The 23764-nt window shown below is 46.4% G+C and overlaps 1 protein-coding gene across 1 annotated transcript in view; it reads left to right on the forward strand.

Moving 5' to 3' along the window:
- Nucleotides 1–15503: 15503 nt before the first annotated feature.
- The window catches only part of MBNL2 (muscleblind like splicing regulator 2), a 72984-nt gene continuing 64723 nt past the window's right edge, over nt 15504–23764 (forward strand). The window contains exon 1 of the mRNA XM_033147900.1: nt 15504–15631. The gene's annotated coding sequence lies outside the window, so the exon portion shown is untranslated. The remainder of the gene's footprint in view (nt 15632–23764) is intronic.

Here is a 23764-nt window from a genome sequence, read left to right on the forward strand (position 1 = left end):
GATGCCTCCCGCAGTTTGGTCAGGCTCATGTTGGTAGCTTCGAGAACACTGTCCAACCATCTCATCCCCTGTCATTCCCATCTCCTTGTGCCCTCCATCTTTCCCAACATCAGGGTCTTTTCCAGGGAGTCTTCTCTTCTCATGAGGTGGCCAAAGTACTGAAGCCTCAACTTCAGGATCTGTCCTTCTAGTGAGCACTCAGGGCTGATTTCTTTGAGAATGGATAGGTTTGATCTTCTTGCAGTCCATGGGACTCTCAAGAGTCTCCTCCAGCACCATAATTCAAAAGCATCAATTCTTTGGTGATCATCCTTCTTTATGGTCCAGCTCTCACTTCCATACATCACTACTGGGAAAACCATAGCTTTAACTAAGTAGTATTCTTAATTAAATTATACCCCTGCGTCATCCGGAAATCACAGGACTGTGCTTGAGAAACGCATTCCTGGCACAAAGTAGATTATAATTGTTCCAGCAGAATGCACTTTAGATTCACAAATAGTGTAGGGCAGGGAGGGCATGGGGATGCTAAAAGGTTAAGGACCCCTGGATGGTTATCTGGCTTCTGGTCAAGGTGAGCCGGCGTTTGTCCGCAGAGAGCTTTCCAGGCCAGCACGACTGAACTGCTTCTGGTGCAACGGAACACCATGACGAGCACCAGAGCACAAAGAAATGGTGTTTACCTTCCCGCTGCAGCGATACCTATTTATCTGCACTGGCATGCTATCAAACTGCTAGGTTGGCAGGAGCTGGGACAGAGCAACGGGAGCTCACCCCATCGCGTGGATTTGAACCGCTGACTTTCTGATTGGCAAGCCCAAGAGGCTCAGTAGTCAGGGGCGTAGCAAGGGGGGCAGGGGGTGGCCGCCCCGGGCAGCGCCCTGGGAGGGTGACACTCGGGCGGAACCCCGCCCCTGTGATTGGCGCCTCCAAAGCCGATTGTACAGCGCGTGGCATGGCGGCAGCTGGCTTGCTTGGCCCAGGCGGAGGCGAGGGGCGGGTCAGTGAGGAGGGGTGACAGGCTGGTGTGACACCCCTCCTCGCTGGCCCGTCCCTTGCCTCTGCGCCGTGGCTCCGCCCACCCAGGGCCAGCCCCTGCCGAGCGCTGAAGAAAGCCCTTAAAAAAGGCTGGCCCTGGGTGGGCAGAGCTGCGGTGCGGAAGCAAGGGGCGGGTCAGTGAGGAGGGTGACAGGATGACGTGACACCCCTCCCCGCTGGCCCGCCCCTTGCCTCCGCGGCTCTGCCCGGGCCAGTGCATGTCCATGCGGGGCGTCGCTCCATGCGCATGCGTTGTGACGTCATAGGGGCTGGGTGGTGTGGCGCGCCAGGGTGCCGGGCCCCCCAGGGGCGCCCCCACGAGCCCGCCAGCATACCGGGCGCCCCCTCCCCAACCCGCCCCTGCCCCCATGGGCGGGCGGGAGCTCGCGTGCCGGCGGGCTACAAGCTGGCCGCCCTCCGGAGCCCCAGCTGGAGCGTGCAGTGCGTACACATCCTAAATCAGCAGCCCTGTAGGCACTTCCTTTGGGGTAAACTCCACTGGACTCAGTAGGACTTTCTTCCAAATGAACAATTCAAATGGGACTGAGCTGGTGTATGAGAAAGGAGGCCCACAAGACAGTTTTCTTGTACAGATGAAGGAAAAGATGGCTGTTTAGGAGATGATGTTACTTTTCTTTTTCTTTCTGGATAATCTCCTCGAGAAAGGACAAAGAGGAAGACTGGGGTGAGGAGCTTAAGGAAGAAACTGAATGTAGGGGAAGTTGACAGGAGATAGCCAGTAAGCTGATTAGAAAAGAAAGGGGGCAGAGTTGAGAGTCAAGAGTGGGAGCTTAAAGGAGAGGAAGTTGGCAAGCCCGCCAGACTTTCTCCGGAGACATTTAATAAGAAGTAGATGTGGACAGAGCAATTTAAGGACTGAGCTGTAGTTGTGTTTGGAACACACAAATGTTTGATTGTGAAGTACCACAGATCCAAGTTCTAGCAGCTCACTATAATCCAGGGTGGAGTGTGTTTATTCAGAGCTCAGCTCCTGCATTTGATTCATTCTCTAGCTGTGCGCCATACACAGAGAGAGAGACACACACGTGTTTACCACATGAGTTGGAAAGGTGCGATTGCTATTTCCTCCTTCCTACAAAGGCAGCAGCTTGACAAATGTTTTTGTTAAGAGCACCGTGTGCCACAATACAGTTTGCTCTTTATAACATCGGGGAGAACATTATTTTCCCCCCAGAACACTTCTTGCTGGGCTCATTTAAATCTTTATGTCAGAGAGACACGATTAAGCTGAAGAAGAGGGCAAACTTTCTAGGAGCTCAGAATGACTCATTTCCAAACGCTTCGTCGTCACCGACATGAATTTGTGCCATGGAAAATTATAGGCAATCATCTTTATATCTTTATTTCTGCTTGCTTTGTTGTTGTTGTTCTTGCCAAGATAAAGGGTGACAAAACTGGCTCACGCTGGTGTTTAAAGCCCTAAGCGACGTAGGTAGCAAATATCTAAAAGACCGCTTCCAACCCTTTCAGGTGTTAAAATTGGCAGAGAGAGGCCCTCTTGCTAGTAAGCGGTAATGGCTACAAACTTAGACAGTTTTAAAAGAGGATGAGTGAAATTTGTGGATGATGAGGCTATCCAGGACCACCAGCTATGATGGCTGTGTTCTGCCTCTGCTCTCAGAGGCATAGCTGTCAACTTTTCCCTTTTTTTAAGGGAGATTCCCTTATTCCGAATAGGATTCCTCGCAAGAAAAGGGAAAAGTTGACAGCTATGCTCAGAGGCCGTATGCTTCTGAATACCAGCTGCTGAGAATCGCAGGCGGCAAAAATGCTGTTGCGTTCAGGTCCTTTCTGTGGGCTTCCCTGGGCATCCAGATGGCTACTGTGAGACCACGATGCTGGACTAGATTGGCGGCCTGTTCTTATGCTTTTAGTTCCAGCATCTCAGAAGTGCAGGGAAATGTGGTGGTGGGTGTGGGAATGTTGAGGGATGTGGGAGAGGATATATTGTTTTAGATATCCTATCCCAACTTGCGTTTACAAGCTCGATAATATCAGCAGAGCTAACATTCCCTTTTTACCTCACATGCACAGCGGATAATTTGCATAGACTCGCTAGAGTCATAAAAAATGTTATCCTGGTGTCTTCCCCTTTTGATCCCTCTTTCAATAAGACACTTCACAGTCTTCGGTCAAGTGAAAAACGTTTACTCACAAGTAATCATCTAGTCACACACAGGATCCTAGAGGCAGGCTTAAAAGTTGCTAAACAATATACATGTGGTGACTTTCTCCTTATGAGAGAAAGTCCCCCTTTTCTACTTGGCCTAGTGCCAACGGTACATTTTTAGTAATGCTGCTTTTAAACTGTCAGAGAGAGAGATCAACACGACAACTGACCAGCGACAAAATGGAGCCCGACCTAAGCTACAGTTGGCCGCTCCCAACTGTAGAGTTCCATATAAGGAAGTTTTGTCTCAGTCCAGGAAGACAGGAAGTTCCGGCTTGAGGACTGAGACAACCTTCTAGAAAAAGTTGGGTTTGACTGCCCCTGTTCTTTTTACATCCCACAGTGGGGACTTCCTCCGAGGCAACCCATAAATTGTGAGACATCTCCTATTCCTGGTGTCTTTATAGAATCATAGAGTTGGAAGGGACCCTGAGGAGCGCCAGGGAATATGCAGCTATCTCATATGGGGATCAAACCTGCAACCTTGGCGTTATCAGCACCATGCTCTAACCAACTGAACTATGATGATGATGATGATGATGATATAATTTATTATTTATACCCTGCTCATCTGGCTGGGTTTCCCCAGCCACTCTGGGCGGCTCCCATCAGAATATTAAAAAACATGATATAGGTTCTTCCTTCTGCCAAAGATGCACCTCTTTACCCTGGCCTTTGACAGATACCACCGTGAGACGCACCTTTCCTGCCTCATTTAACCTCCGCTCCTTCTGTCTGGGAAAGGCTTTACTTGTTTTTATAATGTATACTTGTTTTACTTGATTTTAATTGTACGATTATATGGTTATGTCACCCACCCTAGGACATGATGATGAAAGGCAAGTGAGAAGTAACTAGATAGGATGCAAGCAACACAGAGACCTGGAAAACAGGGAGCGACTGGACCAAGCAGTGCTGATTCCAGGTTTGGTGATATATATTGGAAGGTGTCCTTGGCCAAGATGCCTTGTGTGTGTGTCCCCCCCCTTCCTTGTTTCTCGCACTGCTGCACATTCAATTTCCCTCTTTCCAAGTGCAGGATGCTGCTCTGGCTCCCCACAGTGGTCTCTGCTTGCATACCCTCCAACATTTGTCTGATGAAAATAGAGACGCCCTATTCCATGATGACGAGGATGGTTTTACTATTTATACCTTGCCCATCAGACTGGGTTGCCCCAGCTACTCTGAACGGCTTCACATAATGAAACTTTAAACCAGTTGGACAGTTGGAGGGTCTCTGCCTGCAGGCTCAGAGAGGACTGCTGAACAGGCAGCGACTGCAAGCAGGAGGAGCAACAACAGTAGGACCAGGATTTGCAGGGAGTTGGCAGTAGCTCTTGCAATGCTGAGGGTTTCCGCATCATGCAGGCAATTCCCAAGCCTTGTGCTCAGGCAGGCCGCTGTGCCACAAGAGAACTGCTAATGTGCTGCGAGAAACTCATTAATAGCTACAGGGTTTTGTGAGCCCCAGTGCCCACCCACAAAGAAGGCTGTTCACAAAGGAGGCCTAGTGCTCTGGCCTTGTTCCTTTCTTTGCAGCCTCTGTTGCGGGGACGACGACGACGACACTGCTGTGATCTGTGCATCAGATGTGACTGGAAGATTCAATCACTTCTGGTAGGCAGAGACGCAGCAAGATTACTTGCCCTCGGAAGGAAGCTTCCTGTTGCATCTCTGTGTGAGCCCTTGCCCGGGGCTCTGCCCTCCTCCCAACAACTTGTGCACAGAAACACCTCTGCCAGGAGCAGTTCTTCCTCTCACACTTGCAGCAATAAACCAAGTGGGCCTAAGATTTTTAGCCAGAAAAAAAAAGTTATCCAGAGAATGGGAAACACTGATTTATGCACCGTGCTTCACTGAGGTCCAGGCCCTCCAAGTGTCCCTAGTTTCCAGGGACTTCCCCGATTTAGAGAAGCCATCCCGGTTTCTGATTTGATCCCGGAATGTCCCACTTTTCCTTAGAATGTCCCTATTTTCATCAGAGAAAAGTCAGAGGGTATGGAGTTATCCGACCCCCCAGCTGTCTGAAGGCAATCCTGTATAGATAAGTTTTTTTGTTTTTTTTAATGTTTAATGTTTTATCATGATTTTATGTATGTTGGAAGCTGCCCAGAGTGGCTGGGGCAACCCAGTAAGATGTGTGGGGTATAAATAGTAAAATAATCATTATGGAATGGGACATTTTCACTGGAGAAATGTTGCAGGGTATGTGAGGCCTAGGGACCAAAAACAAACACCTGGGTTGTGGAAACATAAAATTGCAGGGTAGCTTACTAAATCTGGAGCCCTTGCTCCCATAGTTGGGACTGGGCACCAAGGATGGCTGTCTTTTGTCCTCTGAGGTGGAATTTCAGGCCCCATCCCAATGTAATCCCAGGCCCTCCAAGTGTCCCTATTTTCCAGGGACAGTCCTGGTTTCTGATTGGATCCTGGAATGTCCCGCTTTTCCTTAGGATGTCCCTATTTTCATTGGAGAAATGTTGGAACATATAGAGTTCTGCAACACACACACCCCAAAGCCAAGGAGATAAGTAACAATACAACCTTTAGAAGACATCTGAAGGCAACCCTGAATAGGGAAGTTTTTTTTTTAATGTTAAATGTTTTGCTATGTTTTTATATAGGAAGCCAGCCAGAGTGACTGGGGCAATCCAGTCAGATGGGTGGGGTATAAATAATGAGATGATAACAATGATGATGATGACAATTGAATAGGACATCCTAATTTTCATTGGAGAAATGTTGGAGGGTATGTAATCCAGATTCATTAAAATAAATGGGGAAGGTTTTCCATTGGCCTCAGTAGAATGCGGATTTGTATAATGTGCTGAAACTCCCTTTAGGGTTATCTCCTTTGAACATAGGATGGTGCCTGATAGCGAGTCAGATCATTGGTCCACCTAGCTCAGTATTGTCTACACTGACTGGCAGCAGCTCATCAAGGTTTTTGATGGAGGACATTCTCATCCCTACCTGGAGATGCCAGGGACTGAACCTATGAAAGTTTCAGAATTATAGGCTGGCCTGGCAATGCTGCCGTTTTGTCTTTTGGTAAAAGGCCTCCTTAGTTGCTCCCTCGGCCTATAGAGCGAGATGAGTGCCGCAACCCCAGAGTCGTCCGTGACTGGACTTAACTGTCAGGGCTCCCTTTACCTTTACCTTTAGTTGCTCTGCTAAGGGGAATAGAAGTGTAGTTTGAGTGACTTGACATAATACCGGTAAATAGCAATTAAAATGTTATCAGCAACATCTGTTCCACCCATTAGGAAATAGCTCATGCATTTAGAAAGATTTTTAGTGAGTCAAGAGCTGTGATAATGCAAAATAAGACTCCCCCCCCCCCCCCGCATACATTTACTCTTCTCAGACACAGATTTCTTATTTTCATTTCCCCGTCCTTCCAAATTCCAAGAGGCAACACTAGGATACAGGCAGGCAGAAGAGGGAGTCACCAAGCCATGGGCTCCGTCTGGATAAAATTAAATATTTTACACCTCAAGTTCAGTGGGGCAGATTTAAGAAAACGGGATTGTGCTCCTCACATTGTGCAATCAAAGTTCATGGCCAAAGGGGGGGGGGGGAGTGAAGATGTAATGTAGACATCCTGTTCCAGTTTCTAAATATAAACCTGAATGTTCTCCCTTCCCCCCCTCAAAGGAGCTTATCACCTTGATCCTATAGATATGTGCAGCTGAAACAACATAAAGAGCTACAGCAGAATGCACCGATAAAATGAGTTTTATCTTTCTTGACACACCTCTTATTCCCACAGCCCCATTATTAAAGGCCATTATCAAAATTCAGAAACTGTTACTAAGAACTATTAGAAAATAGAATAGTCTGGGGGGGGGGAGGAAGTCTGGTAAAAATGAGTTGAAGAACCGCAGTTGGCATTAGCCATAGTTCTGCTGATTTGAAAAATCAACAACCCTTCCCACTGGGACTCTGGTGCAGGTCTAACACTCTATCTCATATGGCAAGATAACAATGTTTTATTGGGGTGCTTCCTGAAGGGCAGAAACAGGTCTCTGGATTTGCAGATCAGTCATTCTGGCAAGTCTCCTGTGTCTTTGGTTTGTTGTGTGACAGAGGAAAAAGGAGCAGGTCCCTTGCAGTTTGTAACCCATGCTAGAGAGGAAACATCACCTACAGCCTGACTGTTTATCATGGAGTCTGATTGCTTGGGGCAGGAAGGTTGGTTTGATGCATGCAATATATAAGCAAGGAAGATGGGCCATGAATGCTTCTCCAACCCAGGGAAAGGGTGTGGAGGGGGAGGAATCTCCTACATACACCTGATGAACAATATTATGAGAAAGTGGTGGGTGGGTAGAATGAGAGGGGACAGAACAGGAATGAAATTCCAGCCTTTCTACCTGGAAGATCAGGGGCCAGCAAACTTTTTCAGCAGGGGGCCAGTCCACTGTCCCTCAGACCTTGTCGGGGGCCAGACTATATTTTGAAAATAAAATAAAATGAATGAATTCCTATGCCCCACAAATAACCCAGAGATGCATTTTAAATAAAAGCACACATTCTACTCATGTAAAAACACATTGATTCCCGGACCGTCTGTGGGCTGGATTTAGAATGCGATTGGGCCGGATCCAGCCCCCGGGCCTTAATTTGCCTATCCATGTGGAAGATGCTTGAAACTTGACCAAGCAGCTACTCTGAAATGGAGAAGCTGGGTCATGTTGGCAGGTAAACTGGATTCAGCATTATAGTATCAAGCTTTTCTCCAAACCATCATACAGGGATGTTACATCCATCATGCAGGAGTATTAAGCAGTCATTTACATATGGTAACTATACAGTACAGTACGTAGAGGTTAGAAGGTACAGAATTTCTGTTTTGTCTCACGGTGATCAGGAATGTTTCATGAAATTTGTTACTCATAATCAAACCTCCACCCCCAAGCACTGTTCTGCTGAACAGAAAGGCAAATAGAGTAAAATAGAACAGCAAAGAGGCTTGTGGTACCTTAAAGATTAACAAATGTTTGCCACGGGTACAGCTCGCATAGACTAGAATCCACTTTGTGAGTCTTTAAGGAGACAGAAGATTTTACAGTTCTTTTTTCTGCAACAGACTAACGTGGCTACCCTTTGGAAATACAGTAATAGAAGAGAGAGAGAGAGAACAAACCTTGAACGAATTAATATGAATTTTCTTTTGATCCTGTATGTTGTTTATTTCACAATATAGGTTAATTATCAGTAGCGTAGGAAGGCAGGGGTAGGAGGGGCAAAAAAGCTCTGCCCCAGGCGCCGGTGGGCTTGCTACACTGCTGTACCTGTATATTATACCAATATAGTAACCCAGGCATGGCCAAACTTGGCCCTCCAGCTGTTTTGGGACTACAACTCCCATCATCCCTGACCACTGATCCTTAGCTAGGGGTGATGGGAGTTGTAGACCCAAAACAGCTGGAGGGCCAAGTTTGGCCATGCTTGTTAACCCCCCAAAACCTCTGTAATAGTAATAGACTAGCAAGGTGGAAGCACAGAGCACGACCCGGCCAAAGTTATGCGCATATTAGTTATGCACAAGCAAATAAATTACCGATTCATTAGCTTGTTTTCTAAATATCCTAGGGCAGCAAGATCCAACAGAATTCATTTTAGTCATAGGCAACGTATTTTCCCTCCCTTGCTAAGAGACTGTTGAAGGCCGCTTTCACGATGAAACGAGGGCAGGGTGGTTTTTCTGCCTCCAGTGGGTTATTTAGAATGTAGCATGAGGCACGCAGATGCAAATTATGTTATTGCTGAAACAGAAGCACAAATGAAACATTTGAAAACCGCCAGAGCGCTGGCTTTTTTGTGTTTTGTTTTAAACCAAGATTGCTGGATGTGGCAGACATGTTGATGCTGGTCCCCCCCCCCCCCGGGCCTTTTCTTTGCTGCCTTCTGCCTCTTTCCTTTGCTGAATGGAAGAGATGGAATTGAGAACAGGAACATTCTATTCTTGACAACCTATCCACATGGCCATTGTTTGAGCACTTAAATGCACTTAAAACACATGAATAGGGGGGAACAAGCAAGCAGATAAGAGGTTTATTAATTATTTAATGCACCGGGGTGGGGGGGGGGTGAGGTTCCACCAGGAGAAACCGAGTCTGCGCCTGAAATGACTGGGGTGTGCGATCACAATAAAAAATGCTGCTGAGTGTTTACAAGGAATAAGGGGGAAACAAGATGTTGTAAAGTTACTCTCTAGCTGGCTTATTGCAACATCTTACAGAGTAGCGGAGACCAGCCATCATTCATCCATCTTCCCCTCGGACCGAATCCATACCTGTTCATCTACGTCAAAGGTGGAGAAACTTTCTCAGTGCCAAGAGGTGCATTTCCTTCTGGGCAACCATCCAAGGACCACATGTCAGGGGAGGGATAGAGCCGAAACGAGAGTGGGTGGAGCAACTGATAGACATGCACAGTCTCTTTTATCTTCCATCCAGGGATGCAAGGGAACTCAGGTGAGAAGCAGGGCGAGTGAGTTGTGTGCCCAGTGAGAAATATGTGGGTCAGACGGAGAAGCCTGGAGGGACACATTCAGCCTGTGAGGCTCAGTTTCCACTTCAGAACTACAGGTACCTTGCTACCTGAAGTCATGGGGGCGGTGACATATCTGGGAGCAAAGAGAACGCAAGCAACGTACAAGAGAAAATCAGTGCAACTGTAGCTTTGCAACGCTTGTCCGTCCCCCACAAAGTTATTCATTTCTAACTCCCCTAATTTTTTTGAGCAGCAAACACCAGGGTTAAGATGTATTGTCAAAGTTGAGCTTCAGGCAGCTGTCAGGGCAGAGCAATAGCTGTTAGGCCATCAGGTCAGAGCCAGGGAGCAAGCTGAAAGGTCGGAATAAACCAACAGGCTTGGATGACTGGCATTACCCAGGCCAATTCTGGTTTTGAACAGCCTGTCCTGTTGAGGCATGTCTGGATGAGTGGAGTCATTCTAATATTTGCGACTCCTTTACTGTGCAGGGAAGGAGGTTCTCTAACCTGTAGCCCCGGTGGCTCATTTCACAGAGCAGCTATGCAGAGAGCCATGGGCCTACGATAGTAGCCTCAGAGGCTCCATACAGGTACATTTGAGCTAGAGGAAGTCAGGGTCAAATGAGAAAACTTCACAACTACAGTTGAAAAATCAATGGTTTAAGAACATCTGAGAACTGACAATGGAATGCAGGGATTCCCTCAACAGGCCTTAAGAGGAAGGCATGCAATTTTCCAGGTAATTTCATCCTCCTTGTGATCGTACGCACTCACACGTCACTTGGGAAACTCTAGTCTGGTACATTTTAATATAAATAATATTTCTGTTACATAAACAAACCTATATATCATCCTTGGTCCCGCTTCTTACCCCAATTTGCTTAATGTGTGCTATTATTTGTTTAGAGTAGCTGTAGAGTTGCTTAATAAGTCTTCAGTGACTTCCATTTTCATTGGTACTGTCGTTTTTATTTGCATTGTTCTGTGCATTTATTCCAAACACTGCATAAATGACTCTCCCCTCCGCAAGAGAATATTTCTGAATTTTTTGCCCTGCTAGAGTGAGAGAGGGGGCAGAAAGTAAGGCTATAAACATTGTATCTTTAAAAAACCTACAAGAATCATAATAATGCCACAGTTCAGGACTTTCCTGAGCCTTCAGAATCACAGAAGGAAGTTCTGGGTTTGTCCACATTTGAACATTATTTAGCTGTTAAACCACTCCCCGCCACATTCGGATTAAACCAAAGTAGTCCACACCCACACATATTGAATTTGTATGAGGAGCACCTTTGGTTTTTCCAGTTTTATATTTGTCCCTTTTGTATTTACCCCCACCTTCAATTTTTTAAAATTCTGTTATACAAATTAATGACCAACTAGACAGATTAACTACCAACAGGGCACATGTGCAGATAGCTGTGTGTGCACCTTGTTGTTGTTTTTTAAAATTTCCCCATCCAGGAAGTGTGCAAAAGCACACAGTCACACAATCACAATTGTAAATTCTGAGCACATACTTAGCATTTTCTGGTTTTGTGCAAATCTGAGAGATCAAAGGAATGTATATGCTCCTTTACAAGCACAAACTGTGTGTGTGTGTGTGCAAAAAAAAAAAACATTAAACACGTATTAAAACCAGTGTTTAAAAAAATCTAAAAGAAAATTCTATTTTTTTTAGAAAACTGAATTAAAACATCCTACCCACAGTAAAGGCGACAATTAATTAAAAGCCAAAGGCTTGATGAAAAAGAAATGTTTTTGCCTGGCACTGAAATACATGTAATGATGGCACCAGGTGATTTTCCATGGGGAGAGCATGCCACAAGCAGACCACCCATGGAAGGGGAATATGATGAAGGGTCTCAGATGACGACTGCAACGTCTGGGTTAGTTCATATGGGGAGAAACAGTCCTTGATGTAGTGGGGTCCTGAGCCACATAATACCGTATAGGTCAAAAATATCACTTTGAATTGGGCCCAGCAAATGACTAGTAGCCAGTGCAGTCGGTCCAGGATTGGCATTATGTGCTCAGACCGTCTTGCCCCAGCGACTTGCCCCAACCTGGCTGTCAAATTCTCTACCAGCTGCAGTTTCTGAATGGTTTTCAAAGGCAACCCCAAGTGTAATGCAGCTATGAAAGGAAGACTGCTGCTTCATGGGAGTTAATCCATTTTTAACAGTAATGGCCTCTTTGGCCACCCGAAACAAATGGAGAACTTAAAATATGCATCTCTTTTAAAGAAGGAAGTGAGCTGATGTAACAGCGCAAAGGGCAATAAATGAGGTGCAGTTTGTAACGTTCCCGAGATTGCTCTTTCAATACCCACCCACTAGGTGCGTGATCATCTAATGTGAAGACTGATGTGGCATTTTATTTCCACCACTCTGCGGAACTCATCTTCCACCTCCCAGGGATACCGAAGGCACACATTTTCCCATGCTGCAGGGGGTGGTCCTTCAGTTCCCGCCCACTTGACAAATGGCCATTTCCAACAAATATTTATTGGGACTAAGAGCAGGCAAGCAGAGGATTGTGGAAGGAAAATCTTTCTGGCCCTTTGTTTGAATATCAGCTGGTGATCAGGAGGAGCAACTTAGCAATATCTCCTTAAATTCTGCATGGAGAACCTAGCCTGAAAGGCAGCAAAAATTCCCAAGAAGTAATAGAAAGGAGCCACAGTGGATGGCCGCCGGGTCCCAGGCCTTACGAGCAGCCAGGGAGCAATCATCTCAGATACACAGGAATCTACTTTATACCAGGTCAGACCTTTGATCCATCATGAACTGGCATCAAATCTCCAGGGTTTCAGGCAGGGAATTTCCCTGCCTAGTCCATCCTGGAGATAGGGAGGAATTTGTTATGCAAAACATGCACTCTGTGACTGAGCTATGATCCTTACTCTGTGATAGTACTTCATAACAAAAGGCAGAACACACACACTTTGTACAATGATAGTATTTCATTAATGAAATATACCCATTAATTCATCATTGACAAGCTGGAACAATATACTGTGTTGTAACGGCATATATCTAAAGCAAAGTATATCTTCAGAGAGATACACAGCATTGATCAAAGCAGTGATTATCAATAAAGATTTCTGCTGTGCAAGTAATGATTACAAAATAATAGGGAATATTGTCTTGGGTCTAATTATGCTAGTCAGTTTTTCACTTTTGGTTAGTGAGAAAGTGGAACCCAGATTTGAGAGGTTAGTAAGAAGAATTGTTTGCCTCTTCTCCCATTTTGCTTGTTACTATTTCCAATTCTTAACAGGTGTGTCACGATCCTGCCCCTCTGCAGAGTAGGGGGACATGGAGCTTCTCGTGGCAACGGTGCACGAGACACCAAACCAGATGTGGTAACTTAAGGCTATCATGCATGTCCCATCTGTGCAATATACTGAAAGCAGTATCATACCACTTTGAACAACCACAGCTCTCCCCACACCACACCAATAATCTTGGGAAATGTAGTTTGTTAAGGGTGCTGCGAGTTGTTAGATTTCTCCTACCAGAGCTACAATTCCCAGAGTTCCCTAGGAAGAGCCATTGTTAATGCACTTGAGAAAATGTCACTCTGTGAAAGGAGCAGGGGTACCCTTTGTTGTTGTTGTTCAGTCGTTCAGTCGTGTCCGACTCTTCGTGACCCCATGGACCAGAGCACGCCAGGCACGCCTATCCTTCACTGCCTCCCACAGTTTGGCCAAACTCATGTTAGTAGCTTCGTGAACACTGTCCAACCATCTCATCCTCTGTCGTCCCCTTCTCCTTGTGCCCTCCATCTTTCCCAACATCAGGGTCTTTTCCAGGGAGTCCTCTCTTCTCATGAGGTGGCCAAAGTACTGGAGCCTCAACTTCAGGATCTGTCCTTCTAGTGAGCACTCAGGGCTGATTTCTTTGAGAATGGATAGGTTTGATCTTCTTGCAGTCCATGGGACTCTCAAGAGTCTCCTCCAGCACCATAATTCAAAAGCATCAATTCTACGGCGATCAGCCTTCTTTATGGTCCACCTCTCACTTCCGTACATTACTACTGGGAAAACCATAGCTTTAACTATACGGACCTTTGTCAGCAAGGTGATGTCTTTGCTTTTTAAGATGCTGTCTAGGTTTGTCATTGCTTTTCTCCCAAGAAGCAGGCGTCTTCTGATTTCGTGACTGCTGTCACCATCTGCAGTGATCATGGAACCCAAGAAAGTGAAATCTAGCCAGGCCCAAAAAGAGGGGGGGGGGTCATATGGGCCACTTGGCCTGGACCTCCGATTCCAAAGGGGGCCTCGGTCAGCATATTCACAATCGCTCGCCATTATTTAAATACTTAAAATAATTCTTTTCCCTATGTATTTTTAAAAAGCACTATTGTATATATTTTCCATTTTGTCTTTATATGCAGATACGATCTACCTGGCCCGGGCCTCTGCCTGGCTTGCCCCTAGCAGCTCTTAGCACACTTAACAAACTACAGTTCCCAGGATTCTTTGGGGGGAGACATGGGTGCTTAAAGTAGTACAGTATTACATTGCTTTAAAAGTTTAAACCAAAAGTGTAGATGGGGCCCTGTTTGGAGCAGAAACTAGCTCTGGGTGATGCTGAGGGACTGGTGTTCATATTGCTGAGATGCTCCTCAGCTCACCACCTCAATTCAGGAACAGTTTTCTCCTTTGAAAACTGTGTACAGTATAAAGTGATATATGAAATGGAGAAATATGCAGTCTGCAAATGCCAGCCCAAGATACTCTACTGCCTCAGGTGGAACAGCAAATGGTGCCTCTACCACACAATTAAAAACGCATCCTAGCCAAGGACTTTAAAGTTATTTGGCACCTGAGGTGGAAAATCCCACAGGTGCCTTTCCTCCCCTCTGGTAGTAAAAATACAATAATAATAAATCAAATGACCAACAATTCACTGTCCTTTCATGACACCCATAATCAGCTGCCATTCTGTCTAATGGTACCTAGCCCTGCCAGAGGACTTTGAAATTCCCACCCCTCAAATGATATCCCACCTAATGGACTGGGGAGAGAAGCAAGACTAGTGACAGCAGAGCTAAGAGCTCAATTCAGAGATTTGTTTTGTGCCTTTCTTCACTCAAACGGTGAAAGTTGGAAAAAGCTAGGCTTATAAGGCCGTTGATTCTCATGTTCTGTGACGCCTGGTTTCTATCATGGTGTGCATGTTCTGAAAGCAACCCCATTTCAAGGGCAAATAATGCCCGTTTGTCTTGCTTTATCAATAGGGTGGGGAAGTAAAAAATAACAACTAAGAAATATTCTGGTTACGATTTGTCCGTTTTTCACAATTCGTGAGGATCGAGGGCCCCCCTAAGGCAAGGCGAAGAGGGACCCCGGCTTCCCCGGGAGCCAGCCCAGTCCCTCCGCGTTCACCTTGGCGGCGCCGCAGGACTTGAGGCGGCGGCGAGGCCCGAAGCGCCGCGAGAGGGACTGTCGATTTCCGCCCCACGTCACGCTTCGCCCGCGTCTGCCTCCCCGACACGGAGCGCATGGCCGCGAGGGGAGGGCCGGAGGAGAGCTGAAAGCAGAGGCCACCCGACGCCGGTCCATAAAGCTCCGAGGCGGGTGCGCCTCCGAGGGACGCGCGGCGACCCCCGGGCATGGGCTGGAGAGGCGCCAGGGGAGCAGCGGACTCAGGAAAGCCGCCAGCGTCTCCCGCCGCCGCCCCGCGTCTCCTCGCGCGCTGCCTCCTGGCGGGGGCTGCGGCTCTGTGAGGAGAAGAGGCGGTGCCGCGGCGGCTTTGGCCCAACCCTTCGGGGTGGGCCCGGGCCAGCCCGTCCCCAGCGGCCGCCCCCGCCGCGCCGGCAGAGCTGGCAAGTTCCTGCCTTTCGCGCCCAGCCCTAGACGCGCGGACGCGGCTCGGTCTCTCCGCTGCAGGTGAGAGGAGAAGCGGAGGCGGCGGGCGGCGAGGGCGAGGGGGACCTTGGCGAGGCGCGCCGGCTCCTCCCGAGAGCGCGCGGTGGGTGGCCAGGTGTGGGCGGCGGGCTGAGGGGAGGACGCCGGCCTTTCTCTCGGGGGCGGCGGGGACGCACGTAGGGAACGCGGGCTGGGCGGTGGGTCGCGGTGAGGAGGCGGCGGCGTCGCCTCTCCACCCGCCCGCCCCGCCCGCGCGCAGCGGGTGCTATGGAGATGAGCGCAGGTTTGCTGCGTAAGAAGAGCCGCGGCGTTGCCAGGCGCCCTGTTTACCCTCTAGACCGGGGTTTACGCGTTTGGCATACTCTTTTCCCGGGGATCCGGCGCTCGCGCACTCACACAAGCAGTTGGCGCCCGAGGTGCTGCCGGGTTTAACCCCTGGGTAGCCGGCTCCCCCCGCGCCGTGGAGGCACCGTGGCTGATGGAACGTCGGGAGAGATGTTATTTGCAAGGGGACGCGCGTGTGAAGGAGCAGAACGCCTCTCCCTCTCTTTGCTCAGGGAGGAGGGAGGAGTAGTTCTGACTTAGATAAGATTGAAAGCCATGATGGGAGCCAGATCCCTTTGCCTTAGGGCAGGCGTATGCCCACTTGGTCTACTCCTTCAATCCCCTCCCCCCAATAGTAATAGTAATAATAATAATGACGACACCAACGCCAAGGTCTCCTGCAGCTTACTCAGACCTTTTTCAAATCTCTCCCCTCCCCTCCCCGAGTAATGAGTAGCATATGTAACTTGGGATCCGCTTGAATGAGGCACAAATGCGTTGGTTTTCAACAGTTTTTTTAAAAATATCTGACGCATCTGCGTCTGCCCTTGCGGAAAGAAGAAGAAAGTTACGTGCCTGTCTGTCCAGGGTACAACAGTGTCAGGCTACTGAGAACGTGTGGAAAGAAAGCCACGCACTCCCTATTACTTTTGGTTCAGTGCAGATTCACAGTTTTGTTAACTCAGCATTTGGCAACCCCTGGTGCTTTTGGTGGTAGCAGCTGCAGCGAGCAGCTCATGTTTGCGTTGGGCTGAGTTGTTTCAAGCAAGGAAGAGAGCCTGACTGCAAGGTGCTTTGTGTGGTGGTGTTTTCTAAATGTTTTGTTTCCTGGTTTTGTAGTTGCAGCTGTTGCTGAGATTGGTGCAGGAAGTAACATTCGTAGGGACATCGCATTTACAGAAGTGATCTGGCACAAGAAACAGAGTGCAGAGACAGTAAAATATGTTGTTCTCTTGGCTGTTAAGAGAACAGGACTACTTTGTAAGGGGGAAAGATGAAAGAAAATGCAACACTAGAGGCAGAGGAATTTTACATAAAAACAAGGCTTCAGACACTGAGGCTGCATTGGGATGGTATCTTTTTTTCTGCAGGCTTGCAATTCATAAAATCCCATTTTATGCAGTATACTACAGTTTGAATGCAAGAAAATATTACGTTTGTGAAAATGCTGCAATCCTATGCCTACTCAGAAGTAAGTCCTATGTGCTCACTGATACTTAAAGTGCAATCCTGTGTGTTTTTACTCAGAAGTTAGTTCACTGTGTTTAGTGGTGCTTGCTCCCTAAACAACTATGTTTAGGATTTCAGTCTTCCTCCCAGTTGAGGCTGCATGGAATTTCAGACTACACCCCACTGAAATCACTTGAGATTTACTTCTGAGTATACATGCTTAGATTTGTGCTGTGAGTGCAGTCTCCTCCTCCTCCTCCACTGGACTCGGTGAAGAGAGCCACCTTGGTTTTAGTGGAACAGCTCCCACTCCTGACACAATCATGCACCAAAGGCTACATACCAGTGATGTGAAACAGTGGATGCCATTGTACATTCTCATGTATTAGAGAAATGGGAAGGTGGCACACTCCATTCAAACCATGCATGGTAGAAGGGGGTCATAGGAGATACATTTATTAAGATGCGCACCCATATCCAGTCTCCCAATCCACCACTGGTGATGGTGGACTCTTCTTACAGGGTGTATCTCTCTTGCTGGGTTGGCCCGACCCCTACTGAACTCATATTTAAAACTTCCCATTTAGTGAGGGGAGATTGTTGCCTAGGGAGAGTTTGCAAATTAAAATGATCATAACATGCTTTAAAAATGGCATTAAAGGTTTTGCACAATTGTCAACATGTGGGAAAAGTTGGCAGCATAACTGACATTTCCTTGTTTTGTATCTGGCTAGCGCTGTCTTGTTGCTTTTAAGTTGTTGCCTTAGCATTATTTATTTGATTCAGTTGCCTCAATGCATTTCGTTTGTCTTAACAGGCAGCTTGAGAACATTTTAAATATATGAAAACTTTTGAACTTTATATTAAAAAAACCTGAACTGAATTGTGATTCCCGTCAAAAATATTATCATGTGTTTCAAGCTGCTGAGCTGTGGCATTTAGACTTGCAGCTTGCCTTTGTAGTTCTGAACTAATTATAATTTTATAAACACTTAAATGCAATGTTATATTAAAGGATAAAATTAGCACTATATGGGTGCCTTGGAGCCACTTTTAGGATATATGAAACCAACATATGTTGGTGAGATGTTGGTGGGCTCCTAACAGTGTTCCATCGACTTGGGTAGACCATATATCCAGTAAATGAACTTTGAATTGGAGTGGTTGCTTAAATCTATAAACCTAAGGCTATATTGTCCCTGCACAGGGAGTTGGTAACTAGGAAGTGGACACAATAGAACTTACTTCAAAGGAAACATGGGAAAGGATTCTGTTGCACATTTGTTCATTTCTTACAGAAATGTGGGGTTGTTGTTTTTTTGCTAAGTTGTGAGTATACCGAACAGTCATACCAAAATGACTTGCCTTGGATATTCTTGGGTTAACTCCCATTGAATTCATTGGGAGAAAACAATATGTGCTCCAGTTGAAATACAGTGGTACCCCGCTAGACGAATGCCTCGCTAGACGAAAAACTCGCTAGACGAAAGGCATTCGCTAGCGGAAGGATGTCTCGCAAGACGAATTTTTCAATGGGCTTGCCTCGCAAGACGAAAAAATTTCCGATTTTTTTTTCTTTTTTTCGTCAAACCGCTATTCTCTCGTTGGTGCTTCGCAAGACGAAAAATTCGCTATACGACAGCACTCGCAGAACGAATTATTTTCGTCTAGCGAGGCACCACTGTAAGTTGAATTGAGTATCACTGTAGCATCTGATAATTATACTGCCTGGTTGCCTCCTAATTTAATATGTCATAAAAGTAGTGGGGTTGTAGCTGCTGTGTATTATGGGGGAAAGGACCCAACTCAGCTATAATGAATACAATGTTTAATTAAATATCTTAATAAGGGCATGTGGAAAAATAAGAGAGCGATTCTTCAAGTTGTGGAAGAACTGATGTGTCATCAACTCCTTTCTTTTGTTCTCCTATCCTCATCCAAGCTGCAACTTGTTGCACACACACTCATAGTTTTCTCATTTAATGTTTAACTCTGCAAACACACCCTACCCAAAGGAAGATGCAACCATTGCCAGGCAGCATCTTTTGCTTCTTTCCACATGTCTAAACCTGATCCTTAAAGCTGGTATCTCAACAGGCTATCAGTGAATCGCATGGAATGCCAGATGTTCAAAGAAAATGGGCTTCTGCCTGTTTACAATGGCTGCACTTGTACATAATGCTGAACCACGGTCTAGCACTACATGCATGAGTGTAAATGAACTGAGGCTAGCTCCTCTACAAAAATTGTCCTGCATTAAGGAGAGAGAGCACTTTTTAAATTTTGGGGTGTGGGTTGAGCACAGTCTCTGATGGAAAATGCTTGTCCATTTTTGAAATTTTTTCAGTGGCAAGATAAACTTACATATTGATGGCCGCCCCGCCCCCGCCCCACCCCAGCTCACATTGGATTGAGTAAAAAATAAGTTAGGGTACTTAAAAATAAGTGGATCATCTTATTTAGGAACAGCCCAAATTTAGACACCTTTGTGCCCCCAAGCCCCATGTCAAGGTGCAATCATTATAAGCCTTGGAATTTCTGTGGCTTACAATGACAAAACCCCTCTAATTAAAGGTAAAGGGACCCCTGACCGCTAGGTCCAGTCGCAGACGACTGTGGGGTTGCGGTGCTCATCTTGCTTTACTGGCCTAGGGAGCCAGCGTACAGCTTCCGGGTCATGTGGCCAGCATGACAAGCTGCGTCTGGCGAACCAGAGCAGCGCACAGAAATGCCCTTTACCTTCCCACCAGAGCAGTACCTATTTATCTACTTGCACTTTGACGTGCTTTCAAACTGCTATAGGTTGGCAGGAGCAGGGCCTGAGCAACGGGAGCTCACCCCATCGCGGGGATTCGAACCGCCGACCTTCTGATCGGCAAGCCCTAGGCTCTGTGGTTTAGACCACAGCGCCACCCACGCTCCTCTAATTAAGACCAACCAAAATGTCACAAAATAGTGGCAGACTTCCTCTTCATCAGGCAACTATTGCGCAAAGCAGATGATGGGGCAATGAAGAAAAAGCAAAAGTAAAATAACTATAAAATAAAGGCAATTTCTAGTTAAGCATGCCTGAAAGGAATCCTCTTGGTGTTCTCTTATCAGCCTAGCCTCAGGAAAAATCCTCTCCAGAGTACCGTATATACTCGAGTATAGGTCGACCCAAATATAAGCCGAGGCACCTAATTTCCCTACAAAAATGTGGGAAAGCTTATTGACTCAATATAAGCCGGTTTGCCTTTGCCACTGTGGTAGAGGAGGAACGAGCAGCCCAAAGCAGCCCTTTGGGCTGCTCCTTCCTCTTCCTCCTTTGCTGCTGTGGAGCTCACCCCGTCGCAGGGTTTCGAACCGCCATTCTTCTGATCAGCAAGCCCTAGGGCTCTGTGGTTTAACTCACAGCGCAATGTTCCCTTGTGTTATACAGAGAAGGCTGGGATCCTGTCCTGTTTAAGCAGGAGCCAAGGAAAGTGAGCACCTGTGGGGTTTTAATACTTCCTTAACTGATAGGCTTTCTGCCTTCTGGGGTCTAAAGTTTGCATTTATGTGAGCAGTTCAGGAATGGAACAAGCTGCCTGGGGAGAGTAAAGAACCACCGTTCTTGTACACTTCTTAAGGAATGGTTGACTTGAGTATAAGCCGAGGGCAGCTTTTAAAGCACAAAAAGTGTGCTGAAAAACTAGGCTTATACTCAAGTATATAGGTAGTTAATTCTCATACAAATATACCTGTTTACCACATTCTTTTCATAGAGTTTGCCGTTTCTGTGCATTTTGCCTATTAAATGGTGAGAATGTGCATCTCGTGAGAGGAGGCAGCTGTCTCCTTATCCTCCCATTCTTTTAAGAGTTATTTTAAAAAAATGTATCTGTTTGGGAGCTCTCTTTTTTTGTAGGGGGAGGACAGTTTTCCTTCCTGGTGTTCTGGCCAGGGCATTTGTCAGTACCTGCCAAACAGTGATGCTGTATGGCTGCTCATTATGCCCTGGGAGTTGCATAAGAGCTGCATCCACCTTCTCTACCACCTACCAGGAAAAATTATAAAAACAAATTACAGCCAGGGATGGAGAAGCTGTGCCCCCCCCCCATGTTATTGGCTGTACACATAAAACATTTTCGGCTTACCTTGAAACCAGTAAAGGGTAAAACAGTCTTCAGCTACCACAGTGAAGGACTCCATACATGTCTACTTACCAAAGCTGTGCCCAGATTAAATTGAATTAATGAAGATTGACAGATATTGTGACCTCAGTGGGAATGATAGGGACACCCATAACAGATAGGGATCAGTCTCCCCTGGTCACTCATGGCTAAAAACTAGGGGACTTACTTAAACTACCGGTACTCTTCTACTTGGCACTTCAGGATAGGCTGGAATGCTTTTGTGTCAGATTCTTAAGGCTGTATCACTAAAGCACACAATTGAAGATTGCTCTTGAAGTTGGTTTCGAGGCTTCAGCTGGTGCAGAGTACAGCAGGAGACAATCTGCTTGCTGGATTAGGTCATCACTGGCAAAGCACATGACGTGGGTCAAGTGTCAACATTGTTGGGCACCTGCCTAAGTACCAGGAGCTCAGATGGGCTCATTGCCAGTTCCACTGCCATTGGGATCCCTTCCACCAGCAGAGCTGTGGCATGACACTGCTGCCACCACTGCTGTTACATTCCTCAGTCACCTCCCTTGCCTTTGTGCCCTCTTCCTTTTCGTGATGCTTATCCAGAAGCAATACTTTTTACGGGAGCTTAGCTGATACTTGGCTCTGTTATGCAGCAGGTGGCCATCATGGTAGAGGCAATGCCTGACGTTCTTGGGGAATGTAACCTGGTGGTTGTCTCCTGTTGGCTCAGATCACACGCTGAGCAATAACTGCCTGCTGCCAGGTGGCATGTCTGTGGAGATAAGGAAGCCATAGTGAGTGCACAAAGGATAATGTGCCATATGGGAACTCGGGTGGCAGAACCGGATGGGGCCCATTAGTAGCATGAAAAGACTGATTTAAACCTGATGTTGACCCTGCATGTTTGTGCTTCATAATCTGAATGGACTCCCAAATTCTAATTCTATGTCCTGGTCTTGACCTAGAAGTCATAAGTGTTTTGGGAAATCATATTGACTGTAGCAGGCAGCATGGCAGGGCTGCCTCTGGCTGAGTTGCTGCTGCGTGATGGGAAAGATAGTGGTAAGGGTAAGGCAGCTGTGAGGTTGGCGCAGTGCAAACACACTGGAAGGAGCACAGGAGTTTTAAGCGCTGTGCTAGATGTTGTATGATTTTTTGATTTTGTTGTCTTTTTACTTATTTTTTTGTTACTTATATATTGCATTCTATAGGTTTCAGATTGTAATGCAATCAAATATAAGAAAGAAAAGCAATAAAAATGCAATATTAATATTTAAACTGATGGATTGTTGCCTTCCATCTTCCACCATGCATCCACAGATATGTCATGGACCAAATGAATGAAGTTTTCAAGCCACAGTTTGGGAACCCCCAACCTAGAGCAAAGCACTGGGGCTGGGAGGATATCCAGTCCATTCTGCAACCGTTTCATTTGCTGTTGGTTCGCTTCCGGACTAAATTCAAAGTGCTGGTTTTAACCTTTAAAAGCCTTTTATGGACTGAGCTGCTTTCATACTCTCCTACCCACCATAAATTATAAGGATGGTTTGGGTGCTGTGCCTCTTTTTATTTATTTTTATAATATATCTGCTTTTTTTTGGTCAAAACACCTCTCAAAGCATTGCACTTGAAATTTAAAAACAAAACACACAAGTCATAATCAGAACAAATCATACTTAGCTTTGGGGGAATGCATCATCTGGTAGTACTAAAAACACATAGAAATGGGATGCTTTTAACAATCTTCCTAAACATTAAGAGAGAAGGCACTAGATATGCCTCTTGAAGGAGAGAGTTTCAGAGTCTGGAAACTTCATCCATGAAGGCCGTCTTCCATGTATTCACCAGCTGAACAGGATGTGGATCAGAGCTTCCCTCTAAGTTCTCAGTAGGTTGGCAGAATCTTGTATGAGGACAGCAAACCTTTTTGCAAGATGGTGTGTAGCCTGTGTTGCGGGTGTAAGTGACAGAAGGCACTCCTGTGAGGTGCATTATTGGGTCCAGGAGCATCATTGGCCTGTAAGTCTACTTTGATGTCATAGAGCAAAATGCCCCTTGAGCATCAGCATCAGTCAGACGATGTCTGCATTCAGTCTCACCTAATGAACCTCATCCATTTCATCATCAATTCCAAACACTTGCTTTAGCACCTAGCTGTTTAGTTAATGAAGTATAGAACTGGGTTTCATCAACATGATGATGATACCCAACTGCATAGCTCCAGACTATCTTGATCCATGGCTGTGTGTGTGAGTGTGTGTGTGTGTGTGTGTGTGTGTGTGTGTGTGTGTTGAGCAGTGTTTAATAGTATCAACTCCTGCAGAGTCCCACATGACAGAACCCAGTGAGGAGATAAGCTTGCCTCATCAGTTATGGCTCTTTTGCATGTGTTCAGTTAGGCTTTGCTTTCGTTCCCATTAGAATAAATCACATTTGTTCTTCAGAGTGCTATTAAATGCCCAATGCTTACACTTCGGTGACTGAATGTAGGGATGCTAGACCATGTGTTAACAAGCTGGTCCATGAAACAAAAGTGTCCACAGGCATC

Source organism: Lacerta agilis, chromosome 4 (genome assembly GCF_009819535.1).
Source record: "Lacerta agilis isolate rLacAgi1 chromosome 4, rLacAgi1.pri, whole genome shotgun sequence".
In the NCBI taxonomy this organism is placed as follows: domain Eukaryota; kingdom Metazoa; phylum Chordata; class Lepidosauria; order Squamata; family Lacertidae; genus Lacerta; species Lacerta agilis.